Consider the following 15,818-nt stretch of genomic DNA (forward strand, 5'->3'; position numbering starts at 1 on the left):
GGCCCCCCCAAGTGGAGGGGCCCCCGTATGTATATCTATACACATTAGGCTTCCAATGTATAGCACAGTAAAAATATTTATGGGGCCTAGCCCAGGTAGCTAGCATAGATGGAGCATCTGATACATCCCGCTTGCCTAAAAATAATCTGATACATCCCGTAATGCACGCATTGACTGGGCGGAATCCAGGAGCTTGGAGCGAGGCGTCACGCACGCATCACGCCGCCTTTTCGCCTCCCATCTAGACGCGGCATATGAATCGGGATGCCTGGATCGCAAGAGATGTTGCGGCGCGCCGGAGCTCAGCGGCGGACCGGTGCTGCGCTCTTCTGTGGAGGTGAGTGTTGCGCCCGATCCAGTCTTCCGCTGTTTGTATTATTAACCTTCAGTTTCTGCGGTTTAATAGTGATGTTTTTCTTTGTGATGAAGGATTAATAGTGATGTCGTTGTGGTGTAGATTTGAAAGAGTTCAAGACAAAGATGATGATCACGGCATATAGTTTCCAGATGAACTGAGCAATGACAACACAAATGGGGTAATTAACTATTGAGTTACTCATTCACACAACTAGGTAAGAATAAATTTGCACTATGATGGTACTGTTGATATAATTTTTGAAGATGCGAACGGAATTATTTTACCTCACTCATAAGACCGATCTGCTCATCTATATTAATTTCTATTTGATGTAACAAAGAACTAAAAATCGTGCATACCAACTCGGTATTTTTAATGCAATTTAAAAAAAACTCAGCATTTTTAATGCCAATTTCCTGTAGGTATATTCATCGAGTCACATGTGTATGAACCTTTTCATACCTCATACATGTAATATTCTCCTATAGTTGCAGTACAAGCCTCAAATTAAACATTGCTCTGCATTTCCAAGAGTACCTTTGTGATAGCCACATGCACATTTTTCTACTTCCTTCGTAGGCCATTACTTCGCTGTTTAGGTTAAGGGCCTCGGTTTTAGTTTTGCCCCGGGCCCCCAAATTCTCAGGACCGGTCCTGAGTATCAGAACAGTTCTGACTCTTTTGACTTTTCGGGCAAACATGTCGTGGCATTATGTTGTCAAGTTAGTGTGATTCCGTCTAGAGGACACTTGGCTATAGAATTCATCGCTTGGGTGGGAATATATTTCATTATCCGGGTGACACGCTAGTGCATCCAATCATGTCTCGGTTTTCCTCGTCGTTGTGACCGGTTAGAAGCTTGGCTAATCCAGTCCTCTGTGTTATGCTTATGTGTTACGTGAGCAAGAAAATCAACTAGCTAGCTTGTGTACTTGCACCGGATCCCTCGATCGAGCTAGGTTGTACTTGCTGCTTCACTCGGCCAGACGCTTATACTTGCTGCTTCACGCTCAAGTTTCTTATTATCTTTTGCTGAATGTTTGCTCAAGATGATTTATGAGCTCGTTGTATAACTTTTAGTTTACTACCTGAGTTGCTGTTGTTTTCCATGTTATCAACTGTCTACAAGCCAAATTAAGGCCCAACCATCTTGCCAAAAAACGTACTACTACTAACACACCAAACTTTTGTTCATGCTCTTACATTGGCTATGCTTTATTTTTGGTAGGAATAGTTGGGGCATAAACCAAGCATACGTCACAGGCGCCTCACGGTCTCCCCGCCCGCCAGTCTTGGTCCCTCACTTTCCCAGTCGGGTTCACTCGGTCGGGATAGATTTATGGTGGTGCTACTGTGCAGAGAATGGGCAAGTGTTGTATATTGTCGAGCTTGAGACTCATAAGTATAAGCCGGCCCGGTTGCCCCTCCAACCCATTATTTTCTAGAGAAACCAATCGTTTCACTCTTCTGGCAGTTGGGTTATTTAATTCAATTTATTTTTTTTGCGTAAAATGCAGATTGCAGACATATCATTTTTGGTTATTTTTATACCATGAGTGGTTTTGTCCCGAGAACTATTTTAGTGTGAAAATGTATCATGTACACACCAGAGTATACAATATGTGCAGTGTATTGGCGTGCATACACATAAAACCGAGGACAAATGTGGCGTTTTGAGCATTCAATAACCTATGACTATAAAACTTCTTAAAAAGATGAAGTTGGATAAATCAATAAAAAAGTCACAGTTCCTCTTGAAGTAGAAAAGTCTTGGAGTTAACTAAACCGGATTAAAAACAAATTGTTAGTAAGAACAATATAGACATGTGGTTTGCTAGCAGCATTCCTTTTTATGGCTGCTCATGTTTAGATATGCTATGAGTGCTATAAATGCAAACAGCTAAACCATTCATTGTGGAAATAAAAGACCACAACAATATTAATTGGCATGTGATGTTTGGTGAAGCAATGATGATATCAAGGTCACACATAACATTGATCACTACCTGGCATCCTATAAAATAACTAGCTTCTTCCCCTAAGTAGGAGGATCAACTTTAGTTGCTAGAGAGGAGAGTGTCAAAGTGTGGGAGAGAAACAATGATGAGCATAGTGAATAGCACGCATAGTCACAAGGGATGAGATGTATTAGGAGTTTGAGTCAGGGGCACCTATAGAAGCATGGTTCTTAGAAAAACGATGAAGCTAGTATGTACCTGCAAGATGGCGACTTTTTCCGGGCAAACACAACGCGAGGATATGTTATCAAGTTAGTGCAATTCACTCTGGATGGTGTCGTTCCACAGAATTCATCACTCGAGTAGCCATATATTTCATCACTGGGGTGACATGCTAGTGCATCCAATCGTGTCTGGCTTTCCTACATTGTTGCGCCTGTGTGATTCCCAGTTGTCTCCTGTGATTAAAAAGAACCAAGTTTTAGCAGTGACACAATGTAATTCAACCAGACAAATTGCAAAGTACCGCATGGTGACATGAGGCGTGGTTCAACCAACCAGCCGATTACCAGCTTACCATGAAAACACAAAGCTATTATTTAGAACACCTCCAACGGCCTCTCCCTCCCCCCCCCTCCCCCCAAAAAAACCTTATAAGTGTTTCTTGGGCTCTCCCAATAATTTAGGGATGGTTTCCAAGCGAGGTGCTTTTGTGGATCAATCACTCAAATAGCTGGACTTTGTTGTTGGCGCTTGTGTCTGTACTGATGCTCAAAAAAAAGCCGGACTTCGTTCAATCCAACCAACAACCAAGAGTGGAAGAGTTGGCTGAAGGGTTAACCAAGCCACTAGAGTATGAATCCTATATACCATTCTTTTTATTTTTACTTTGGTCAAATAATCACCGATCCGGATCTGGATCGATCCCCGCGTATGATTTTTTTTCCAGGAATGACCCTCCACTACTAGGGAAAAGCCTAGCAGTAGCGCGGTTTTTAGGTATATCAGTAGCGCGGGTGCCCGCGCTACTGATACGACGCTACAACTAACGGGTAGTAGTAGCGCAGGTGCCACCCGCGCTACTACTACGTCCGTTAGTAGTAGCGTGGATACCACCCGCGCTACTACTAACTAGTAGTAGCGTGGTTCTGGACCCTCGCTACTGCTAGCTAATTAGGAAATAAAAAAAATAAATCCCAGCCATGGCTGCTACTGCTACGCATCATCGTCCTCTTCATTCATGGCCGATGCTGATCCTAGTGGGGATGAATTCGTCCATGGAGATGGTGCTTCCCCATCCAACTCTTCTCCACACCTCTCCTTTGCTGCTGCTACAAAAAAAAGAGACAAGGATTAGAAGAGGAAGAGAGAGATAGAGAGGAGTAGGTGCAGCAACTCACCAGTGGCCGCCGGAGTTGGAGCCGAAACCCTAGATGACGCCATGGGTTGCGTCCATCAGAGATCTGGCCATCGTCTTGGGCGGCGCTCTGCTGGATCTTCCTCTCCTTCCAGCAGTGGAGGAGGAGGAGGAGGAGGAGGAGGAGGGGGGAGAAGGGGCAGCGGAGGAGGAGGATGAGGAAGGAGAGGCTACGGTGGAAGAGGAGGTCGCCGGATTTGAGGGAGACGTCGCGGCGCGAGGCCGACAGTTGCCATGGAGGAGGAGATGCACATGTGCAGGAGCGCCATGGAGAGAGAGAGAGGAGGAGGAGGAGAGGGACGGGGGAGAGGAGTGATTTGGACGAGGAGATGGGGATTTCAGGGTGGTTAAAATACCTAGTACTTAGTAGTAGCGCGAGTTTTTACCCCTCACTACTACTATGGCTTGTCCCGGGAGGCACGGTAGAGACCTCTTAGTAGTAGCGAGGGATAAAAACCCGCGCTACTACTATCAACTTAGTAGTAGTGCGGGTTTATAACCCTCGCTGCTACTATGGCATGTCCCGGAGGTTACGATAGAGACCGCTTAGTAGTAGCACCCTCGCTACTACTAACAACTTAGTAGTAGCGAGGTGTAAAAACCCGCGCTATTAGTAAATAGCAGTAGCGAGAGGTATAAACTCGCGCTACTAGTAAGCGTCTGTGTATAAACTTTTTCCTAGTAGTGCTCTCCCAGGAAGACACCTATGTCAAAAAAAAAAATCACGAGCCGTTGAAAACTGCCCTTTGCCCTCTGCATGGTACATTTATCATGGTACTATTGCACCGTTCGTACGAATCAGTCAGCATGACACTTTAACGTTGTTGTTACCACAAGCGACCTGCCGCCAGCGGCGAGTGACTCCGATCTTGAGCAGTGTTGAGGTTAGCGCGAAAGATGGAGCGAATGCGGCGGAGGCCCGTGGTGAGCGTCAAAGACCGAATTGCGAGTCAAGCTGTTGTATGGGCGTCTACAAGTGGCAACGGCAGCAAGGGGAGTAGCACCAACTTGCATTAAGGATTTGCATCTATTAATATAATGGTGTACTAAGCGAGAACGGACGTTTGGCTCTCAGCCTCCATGGAGGCCGATATTTTGAAAAATATCCAATATTCAAAAATTTCGGTTTCAAAAAAATATGAAACAAATGGTACAAGTAAACATGGATAGGAGGCGTATGTGTGTAAAATTTCAGGATGAAATACGTTGAAATGCGACCTGTAAAAAGACAAATTCATGGTTTTGGAGGATCAATAGTATCATATGTTAAAAAGCCTCAGATTTGTCTTTTTTGCGCATCTCTCATTTTAACATATTTCATCCTGAAAATTTACACTGTTGTGCACTATACCTTCATCTATCTCTGTATTTTTTCTTTGGAATTATTGAAATGTAAAAATATGAATTTTCATTAATTTTGATTTTTGCATTTGGAGGCATCCATGGAGCTCGGCCTCCAAAAGCAATTTCCGCGTACTAAGCTCCCAAGATTTGAATTCTTGTATTATGTCAAGGGTTGTGGATTGATGGGCCCCTCTGTAAGGGGGTGCGTGTGTCATTTTTATTCTCTTTTCTATTTTTATATTTCCCTTCTTCACATTTTCACTCATGAATATTTATTAAAATTTGTTCACTATTAAGATACAAAGGTCTAGATTTGGAGCCTCCTCAAGCATTAAGGGCTCTGAGGTTGCTGGGCCCTCCCTGTAAGGGTGTGTGTCATCTTTTTTATTCTATTTTTAATTTAATTTTTCACATCTTAAATCATGAATGTTTAATAAAATTTGTGACCATTTGAAAAATTCCAGACCACCTTTTAAATTCATGATTTTTTAGTTTGTGAATATTTTAAAGTTCACATTTTTTTAAAGGTTGTGAACATATTTTAAATTTGCTAAGTTTATTCCAAATTTGTTAATATTTTCTAAAATCCTTAAATATTTTCTGTATTTTAGCGTACTTGCCTCTAGTGTGAATTAATCTATTTAACAAATGTGTATAATTGTCTCGAGTGGCTTGCACATGGGAACAAGGGGAGATTGTTTCTTTTGGTGTTTTTAGGTTGTTCATAGTGGGGAGTAACTTGTACTAGTGTCATGCATATGACACTAGTTTAAGTTACTATCCTCATAGTGCAAAGTAATATAGTAGTAGTATCATAGATGGCTTCATTTATTAGCTTGTAGACTCATCTTTTTTTGAAAAGCGCTATGTTACAGTAACATATTATGTTACTCTAAACACCTCTCTTCTCATTAATTACATGACATGTAAGCAAATTGTTTTGAAATGTGCTATATTATTAGTTAAGTTACTCCCACTATGACCAGTCTTATTCAAGTTTTTGTTTCTTGGTGTACATACGCGTGGATCTAGATGATTTATAAAATTTAACTAGCAAGAGAGTACTAACCCCATGTACTTCCTCCGTCACGGTTTAGAAGGCGCGTTTGGAAATTCTCTGGAACCTAGGTGGTTATCTATTGGTTGTGAGATGGGCTAAAAAATAGCATTCACACTACGCATGCATATAGAAATAGTATATCGAAGTACTAATTAGCTACTAAAAATAAATGCAATGCGCCCTAAACCTTGTCTATTGTGGAAACACATGCAAATTTAACTGTGCCTTCTAAACTGTGACGGAGGAAGTACTATTGCAGCATGGTTAACATTATGCAACGTGAATCTAGAGGCCACTTAAGGTTAATTAACCCTCAGAATCCTATCAAAAGTACTTCCCCCGTCACAGTTTAGAAGGCACAGTTAAATTTGCGTAAGTTTCCACAATAGACAAGGTTTAGGGCGCATTGCATTTATTTCTAGTAGCTAATTAGTACTTCGATATACTATTTCTATATGCATGTAGTGTGAATGCTATTTTTTAGCCCATCTCACAATCAATAGATAACCACCTAGGTTCCAGAGAATTTCCAAGCGCGCCTTCTAAACCGCGACGGAGGAAGTAGTAAATCTCAAGTCGTAGACTGTCGGTTGTCGGCCTTAGGCTGGTCACAATGGGCAAGAACATAGTCTAGTAACTTACACACTTCCCTAGACTATGTTACTACCTCCACAGTGGGTAGGAACATCTATGTAGTGTCATGCAACAATGTATTTATTATGTTATAGACTCATTGTTTCTTGGAGTGTGTGATGTTCCGGTAACTTAGCTAATTACCACAAGCACCTTTTTCTTCATTAAATATGTGACACATAAGCAAAGTTGTATTGTAGTGTATGATGTTACTCCTAAGTTCCTCCCCATTGTGAGCAGCCTTAACCTTGAATCTAGGCGATTAATTAATGCCCCTCGTAATCAACCCTCTAGGGTACATTGCCATGGCTCCATTTTCACTACTAACCCCTCTCAGTAGCCAATATGTATTAAAAAACTAATCTTCATTGTTGCACACATTTGCAGGATTTTTTTGGTGGAGGGATAGAGATCTGCGCGCACTCAAGCGGAATTCAACGAGGCTGGTGCATGGCCTCAGGCTGAATGCAGTGGGTTGTGCGCTTTGATAATGGCTGAAAAGTGAAGATTTTCGGTCTACTCCAAGCACATGCATGCTCCAACTTTCAGGTACATGTCTCTCTCCAACCTCAGTTTTCCTCCCTACATTTTTACTATGAAATCATAGGAAAGAATGCTCTTTACTGAATGAGCAGTAGAATTAGTATCTAAACGATTTACTTTTTTCTTCTTATATTCTTCCATTCCAACATGCTATCTAACTCGGAGGCTCTGACCTATGTAATGCCCACATTACATGCACCTTACAAACCTAACTGGGCCCCAAGGTAAAAGGTTGATCAGTAAAATAATAGATGGCCGGATTAATGGTGAGCGCTTCTACTGGAGTGATGAGATAACTCCTGGGTATGCTGGCCACCCTCATGGTGACGAGTTCACCAAGCTCATAAACTTGCGGAAGGAGGTAAGTTCATGTTCATCGGTGAGGAGCTTACCAGCATGAAGAATGCTCTTGAGAGACTTTCAGATTTGGATGAGCTAGACAAGCAAGCCAAATGATGCAACCGTCGACAGAAAAACAATGGCGTGAATAACTTTTCCAATCTTTCACAGTACGATGTCACTTTAAATGACGTGGCGCTCGCGATCTTGTAGATGCAATCACCATAAAAAACAACATTGAACAAATTGAAAACTAGGTTTACCAGATACAAACCTAATTAAACAACACGCACACCACCTGTGGGAAGGACGTGGACGGTTCTGAAAGAACCAACAGCGAACTAGAGGCCTCGCCTCCAATCTCCGCGCTGAAACACACAAAGAATTCAGCTTTTCAACTTGTATCAACGTATGGTTGGGATGGTTGGGTGGACAGTGGTATCCCCAGATGATATGCCGGCTCACTCTCTCTAAGGTGCTTATAGGGATAGTATGTTCATGTGTGCATTCATAGAGATAAGTGTATGCACGTTTATATGAACTTTATGTTTGTACTGTGTTAAAAAAAAACTTGTATCAACTAGTCATGGAAAGATACCCGACGCAAAAACTACTCCGTTACATGAGGCGCAACATCTTTTATTATGGTGCACGCAGGTCACGTACGCGGTAAATCTGACAGATTTTCTAAATTGGTTACCAAACGGACTTAAACTAGAGAAATACTAGGACTCTCTCTCCTACTTGACTAATCTATAATTAACAAACTTTAAAAAAGTCCGGCCACGCTGATCACAAAAGTCCAAACGAACTAGTACTCTTGAATTTGCATAACTAGCACACGCACCTACAGTACTCCGTCACGTCAACACGGTGGTGTTTTGAACTTGGGCTCAACTTCATCTATAGATAAAACTAGCATAAATGCCCGTGCGTTGCAACGGATGAAAACATTGATTTCTAATTCCTATATATCAAGGTTGGCCTGGTCAAGAAACAATGTTGTGCAAGAACAGTTGTGATGACAAAAAATATATCAATTTGGGGATCACATCGTCAGCTCACCACATGGGTATGACTGTGAATAAATTAATTTGACTAAACAACATTAACTTGAGATTATTTATTCTATAATGGTGAAGGAAGTGGCAAATTCATTTCTGAAGAGAAAATACATTTGTCCAAAAAGTAATAGCTGCTTCTTTTACATAAACACATAGAAAAGATTGAAGTAAATATTCTTCACATAGAATGCATATGGGTACTTTTGGATTTGTGAATAAACGTTAACAAATGTTTATGATGGTAGAACCACTATATGCACATAAGATATAATAGCACAAATGCCCGTGCGTTGCAACGGGAGACATTGTTATATGTTTCATGTCTTCACCTATTTACGTCCATCCTCCTTTTAGTCCACCACGCGTCGGTGCATTGCAATGGAATAAGAATTCCTCGCACTTCTATGCATTTTGTAAAAATAATAATAATAACTATGACCAAGTGATACATTTATTTACAAACCACGTTAAATATCCTGACAGGTCATCAACATTTTTTCCTATGCCCAAGAACGTTCCATATAATTATGTCTATATTATATATTTTTAAATCACTCAGCCTCTCATTTATTCCCTTGAGGATAAATCTAAATCACCACTCATCCTTTGCTTTGTTAATTCCCTAAGCAGCTCTTTGACTCCTGACTACTCAAGAACGTATTTAAACTGATGGAAATTAATATGAGGTAGCAGGGTGGGACTATTTAAGCTTCTCGTGTTGGCGGCTCCTTTTTTACTTTTATAATTTGTCACTATTTACTGTTTATTTATATTGTATTTGATATTTGATTATTTGTCACTGTTATGTGATATTTTGCCACTTCTTATTTGGGAATTTGATTATTTGATCATTTTATCAAAAAACAATCCTTTCAATTAAAATTTGATTGTGTTTGCCTAAAACCAGCAACCAAATTGCCATCTGTACATGTTTGACTGAAGAACAGGCCGGTCACCTAAAATTCCTCAATGTGCGTGATGAACCTAAGCTTCGTCCCTGAAGTTGCCGCCCTTGCTGCTCCCGCAGGCGCACCTTGTTGCTTGCTGCTGCCATTACAGCTCGCTGGCGACGGTCTTTGCCGCTCCGCCGCTACATAGTACAACTACTTCTGCTCGTCGGTGTGTCCCTTGCTGTTGCTTCTCACTGCCAGAAGCGCCTCCACACCACTGCCATGTTGGCACCATCGTCGAGCTCGTCGGCATCAGCATGCCGCTGCATGACAAGATCAGCAGCATCGGGCTATGGCTGAACCGGATGCACAAGAACAAAAGAAGCATTCTAATGTGTCTTATGACCCCATATGCTTTGGTTTTTAAGTCCCTGCTAATCCACGTTGAATGTATATGGTTTGGTTCCTAGGAAAACATATTATGACAACAGAATATTTGTAGTTGCATGTATGTGATTCCTTCTCAACATGAACGCCAAGGAGCACTGCGTGAAAACCTTTACATGGCAGTCTTGCTGTTACTCCTGAACCCAAAACCGGCCATCTACTTGATTACTTGTCATCAAACCAAGGCGGGAGATTTCGTCGAAACTGGCAATCCAAGGCATGCCCGGCTGCCTCCACGCCGGGGGATTGGACACATGGAGGCACAGACCATGTCCATCGCACCGGTCTGATCACCGGGGCCGCTGGTGCTTTTTCCGGCAAAGGTGTTGTTGCCGTAGCCTCGCCTTGCCTCTCGCCAGAGCTCTCTCCTTCTCTCGCACGAACGTAGAAGAAAGAAGGACGAGGAATGAGGCAGTGGACAGCAAGATATGCCCGGCGCACGAACGCCGCCGGCCGCACGAACGGCCTACCTTTTCATTTTCTGAGCACGAACGCTCTTTTACAGAGACTACAACACACGGGATTTATACCCGGGCGTGCACACGACCTGGCCTCCCCACAACTCATGCATGCATATATCTGGACGCAGCGCCCACCGCCAAGCTCCACGCGCATGTACGCGATCTCTTGGAGACTCGGCGTGAGCCGCCTGCTCTTCCGCTGCTTCAGCCCAGCCTCGACGCCCACTTCGCCACGCCCCCGCGCTCCTCAGCTCCCGCGCCCGCCGCGCACGCACAACAACGGGACGCGACTGGCTCCAGCGCCCGGCGCGGCCACACCCCGCGCGTCCATCTAACCAACTCACACACACGCATGCCCGCCACGCTCCCGATCGGTCCTGCGCGCACACACGCACGCCGTGGCTTATGCCCAACAAAAGGCGCATGCGCTTCAACTTCGGCAGTAGGTTCTTCCCCCTGACGCCCGCCACCGCCACGGGCTACAGCTGCTACTGCTCCTGCTAGTTGGCGCTGCATGAAGCTGGTGCTGCTCGACCGATCCCCGCCACCACGGGTTACCGCTGCTACTGCTCCTGCTCGTGAGCTCTGCATGCTGCTGCTGCTCGCCGGATCCTCGTGCTGCCATCGACCGGGACCTGGTCGCGACTCACACCATGGTCGCCCCGAGTAGCCATCTTCGTCAAGGACCAACGGTTGCGTCGCCGCAGGCAAGGATAAACTGCCGAGTTGTGTGAAGAACGCGAGTCCAAAGCAGCAAAAGCTTCACCGCCGTTGCCTCCCACACAATTGCTTCTTTTTCAACCTGCTACCCCGCCGCTGCTGGTCATCCTCTTGGAGGCGCTTGAGCTGGGGATGGGTGCGCCACAGGAGAAAACCATCTGACCGTACACAAGGAGCCGGCACAGACGTGGTTATCGTTTGTGTCGGGTCCTTTTAAATCTCAGCCATCAATTTTTATGTTTAACATAAAATGAACGGACATAAAGAGGCGACTTATGGAGAACTATGAAATCCTCCGTCCTTTAATATTAGGTAAAGATAAAGATTTGGATTGCAATTTCTCCAATAAAAATATGTGTCACCCTCTTGCTGCCATAATAAAACTTGCTCGGCTCGTGTACAACCCGGTTGGCGCTATGAAGAAAATATTCCTTTCTTTCCTAGCGCAATGCAAGTACTACATATTTCTCCTTTCTTCCTCCGTCAGCCATATCAACGACATCATTAGCGACGGTATATGAGGTCACATCACCAAAGGGTGGATAGACCAAGTGAGGGATATGTCATATGGCATTGAGGACATCATCGATGGCTTCATGCGCTCTGTTCGGGCAAAAAGTGAAACCGATGATTTTGAAAGGAAGACTGCGCGACTCCTTAAAAAGTTGAGAGCCCACCACCAAATTGCCGGACGGATCAATGAGATCAAGTCACTTGTGCTTGAGACAAGTGCACGGCACCAAAGGTACAAACTTATATTCCAGCATCAAGTGATGTAGCCATTGACCCACGAGTTGCGACACTATATGAAAATGCAGCTAACCTTGTTGGTATGGAAGGACCAACAATGAGCTTATCAATTAGCTCATAGACACCCCGCAATTTTTGTTGGCTCATAGACAGGGAGAAGCAATTGAAGGTGGCATCGATTGTGGGATTTGGAGGTCTACGCAAAACTACACTTGCCAACGTGGTATATGATAAGCTCAAGGGCGACTTTGACAGTTGCTTTTGTGCCAATATCTCAAAAGCCAGACATCACAAAATTTCTCTGTGGTTTACTCTACGAACTTGGGGGTGTACAATCGTTTAATGATTGTGAGTTAAATGTTGTTCTTAACAAGCTGAGAGGACATCTACTGAATAAGAGGTACTTAGTTTAGTTTCTCTGTTGATGTTGGGCTACGTCGTACGTCTATAATGTTTCTCAAAATATATTTTGTCAGTTTTGAAAACAATTACTGAAGTAGCAAGGGTATAAAACGTACATAAACAATCAGATGTTCCTCTTATGAGCAAATCATTAATATGAATTGTAGTTGCATTTAATAACCTCATCTGAGTAAATATCTTGATATGAATTGTGTGCTACTTATGCCTGGACATAAATTATCAAACATAAAATGCCCCATACTTCTAGTTCATATATGATTTTCCCCTGTTTCATTTATTAATCTAGTACTACCAGCTAAGAAATGTGGTTAGTTTTTCTTCGGAGAAAGGCCATGAGGTGGGCACCATGAGGTGGTGGGCTGGCCAGCAAGGGCTTGAGCCTCACTTCTGTCTAATTAAATCTGGTCTCTAGTTCCTCCTAGCACCTACTCATTGTTTTAGCTTTTTCTTTAATCACTCTGAACATTAGCTTGAATACAATAATTTTCAATTAATTCCACATTTTAAAGACAATTTTTAATTTGTGCTACTTAGCTTAACACTAACGAGTTATTTGACACGTACTTGAATTGTAATTGATGATATATGAGATGCACAAGTATGGGGTATTATTAAATGTGCTTTCCCAGAAAATGATCTTGGCAGCAGACTAATAGCAACTACAAGAATTCAGGATGTGGCTAAGGCTTGTAGCTCTTGTCGACATGATTACATTCTACAGATGAAGCCCCTTAGCAATGAAGATTCGAGAAGATTGTTCTTTGGTAGGATGTTTGACTCGGAAAAAGCCTGCCCTCACCAGATTGAAGATATTTCAGTTGAAATTCTCAAAACATGTGGTGGTTTGCCTCTTGCGACTATCATCATATCAGGCATGTTAGCGAGTGAAGGTTCCAACCAAGTGGAGTGGGAACATGTACGGAATTCTTTGGGCTATGGTACAAATGTCACGCTGGAAGGGATAAGGCAAATCTTAAACCTAAGCTACAAAAACTTTCCTCCCCTTCTCAAGACATGCTTGTTGTATCTTGGTATGTATTCGGAGGACTACACAATACAGAGGTCTGATTTGGAACGTCAATGGATGGCAGAGGGTTTTGTTATTAGTAATGAAAAAGAACAAGATAAGGAGAAGGTTGCAAAAAGTTATTTCAATGAGCTTGTCAATAGGAGCCTTATTCAACTTGTAAAACTTGACAGTAAAGGGTTAGTGATACAATGCAAAGTACATGATATGATGCTCGATCTTATCTTGCTTAAGTCGGCAAAAGAGAACTTTATAACTATGGTGGATGGTCCACAAGCCATTAAAGGCCTGGATCACAAGGTTCGTCGGTTGTCTATCCACTTGGAGGGTGTAACTAGTGGACCAATGTTACCAGTAAATATTAGTATGTCACAAGTTCGGACAATTATGATATTTGGGTGCGTTTGGGATATACCTCTGTCAGAGTTCAAGTTTCTTTGAGTTCTTTTTGTTCCCAGCAACTTACAACCCAACTTTGCTGAATTATGTAAACTACATCACCTTAGATATGTAAAGATCACAAGCGATGCCCCATTCAAGCTACCAACACATATTAGATGGTTGCAGTACTTGGAAACACTAGATGTATGGGGTTGTTCCTATGTACCATCAGATATAGTTCATCTGCCAGGCTTGTTGCTTCTGAATCTGGATTTTGTTCGAGGGTTTCCATGTCCAGGGCGTCATGAGTCTGACGGGATGGGGAAAATTAAGTCCCTGCAATATCTACATGCATTTGATTTGGAGAAGAATTCACTAGATAATGTCGAGGGCCTTGGAGAGTTGAACAATCTGAGAAATCGAACAGTCAACATGAATGCTTTTTCGGCCGACAGAGAAAGACGTATGGATGTTCTATGCTCTTCTTTGGGAAAAATTTGTGCCAACCTGGAGTACCTGAGTTTTGATATCATGGGCAGCACGGATGCCATGATGGGTCAGTCACCTCCTCCCCGCCGCCTCGAGAGACTCCACGTCTCAAGCTTCAGCGTGTTGTATACGGTCCCTAACTGGATCGGGGAACTTAGTAGCCTCCGCGAGTTGAACTCATAGTTGATGAGCTGCCCAAGGACGGTGTTGGTATTCTGGCCGAGCTGCCCTCCCTCACTGACCTTGCTCTAGAAATCCAACTGCCAAAAAGAGGACTGACGGTTATCTATGGGAGGGCATTCCCTGTTCTAAAGCGCTTCAAATTACATATTGGCAGTGCGTTATACCTGACCTTCCAGGCTGGGGCAATACCCATGCTCCAGAGGTTCAGTGTAGAGTTCTATGCCAAAGGATCGGAGCAGGAGGAAGCTGTACTAGCTGGCTTTGAGCACTTGTTAGTGCTTGAAGAACTGTTGGCCGAAATCCTCAGCTTAGATGCTACAGAATCTGACATGAGGTGCGCGGAATTTGCCTTGAGGAGTGCTACCAACATGCATCCCCGGCATCCTCGTATTAAAATCAATTGGCAGGGCTGTTACAAGGGATCGTACTCTGATGATGACTAACTCTTTGTACTCTGCAGCAAGCAGCTGGTATGTAGGTCCTAGTTTCCACCTCCGGTCTGCAACATGTGTATTATCTTGTTCATTTCTTTGTTTCAACCTAGTTATTTACATAGAACCTAACCCTGTTTAAGGTTTAGTTCCTCTGTTGCAGCTTGTGTGTTTGCAGACTTGCAGTTGATCTTAAAGTTCACGCTCTAGTTGGTTGAATGCTAACCATATGTTTTCCTAAGTATGCTTAAAATATATTTTTCTTGTTTGGTTGTGTGTTATGTTCGGATCACCGTCTCGATGGACTAATTGATTTTCTTCCGGAAACCATGACACTGCTAGATTAATGAGAGAAATGAGCAAGCAACTCGCCGAGCCAAACTACTCCTGCCTGCAGAATTTTGAGCGTTCTGACCATTCTTATTGATATTGCTTTCAGGAAATGGGGTGTACCTCAATTCTGGCAATTGGAACAACACGGTGTGGACAACATCGGGGTCAGCGCATGCAGATGAGCCAGCTGGAAGACCAAGCTAAAGCTTTTCTTCTTTTCTTCGTCCGGCCTCATTTGATCCCTTATGTCAACTTGAATAATTCTCTCATCGAGTTCCATGTTGCCTCTCGGTTTCCAACATGATGACCGCTCTAGTGATGTCTGTAATAAGGCTTTGTGATAGGGAGGAATTCGCACTTGCTGGTGCAAACTCTCTTGGCTGAGATAATATACAGGCGCTAGTCTCTGCTTCACTTGTCCAGCCTCCGAATTATCTTGGTCTTTATTTTGGTGTGTTTATTTGCTACTTGAATCGAATAAATTTTCATATCTGCTTCGTCACCATCCCATGGAACTCTCTCTTCAGGGCCGGCCCTCTCTCTTCTCCAGCAATTTTCATATCTAAA

The 15,818-nt window shown here is 43.2% G+C and overlaps 1 pseudogene; it reads left to right on the top strand.

Annotated features, from left to right (window-relative positions):
• Nucleotides 1-15,455, top strand: part of LOC123152841 (disease resistance protein RGA5-like) — a 25,387-nt pseudogene extending 9,932 nt beyond the window's left edge.
• Nucleotides 15,456-15,818: the final 363 nt, after the last annotated feature.

This window comes from Triticum aestivum, chromosome 7A (assembly GCF_018294505.1).
Source record: "Triticum aestivum cultivar Chinese Spring chromosome 7A, IWGSC CS RefSeq v2.1, whole genome shotgun sequence".
Classification (NCBI taxonomy): domain Eukaryota; kingdom Viridiplantae; phylum Streptophyta; class Magnoliopsida; order Poales; family Poaceae; genus Triticum; species Triticum aestivum.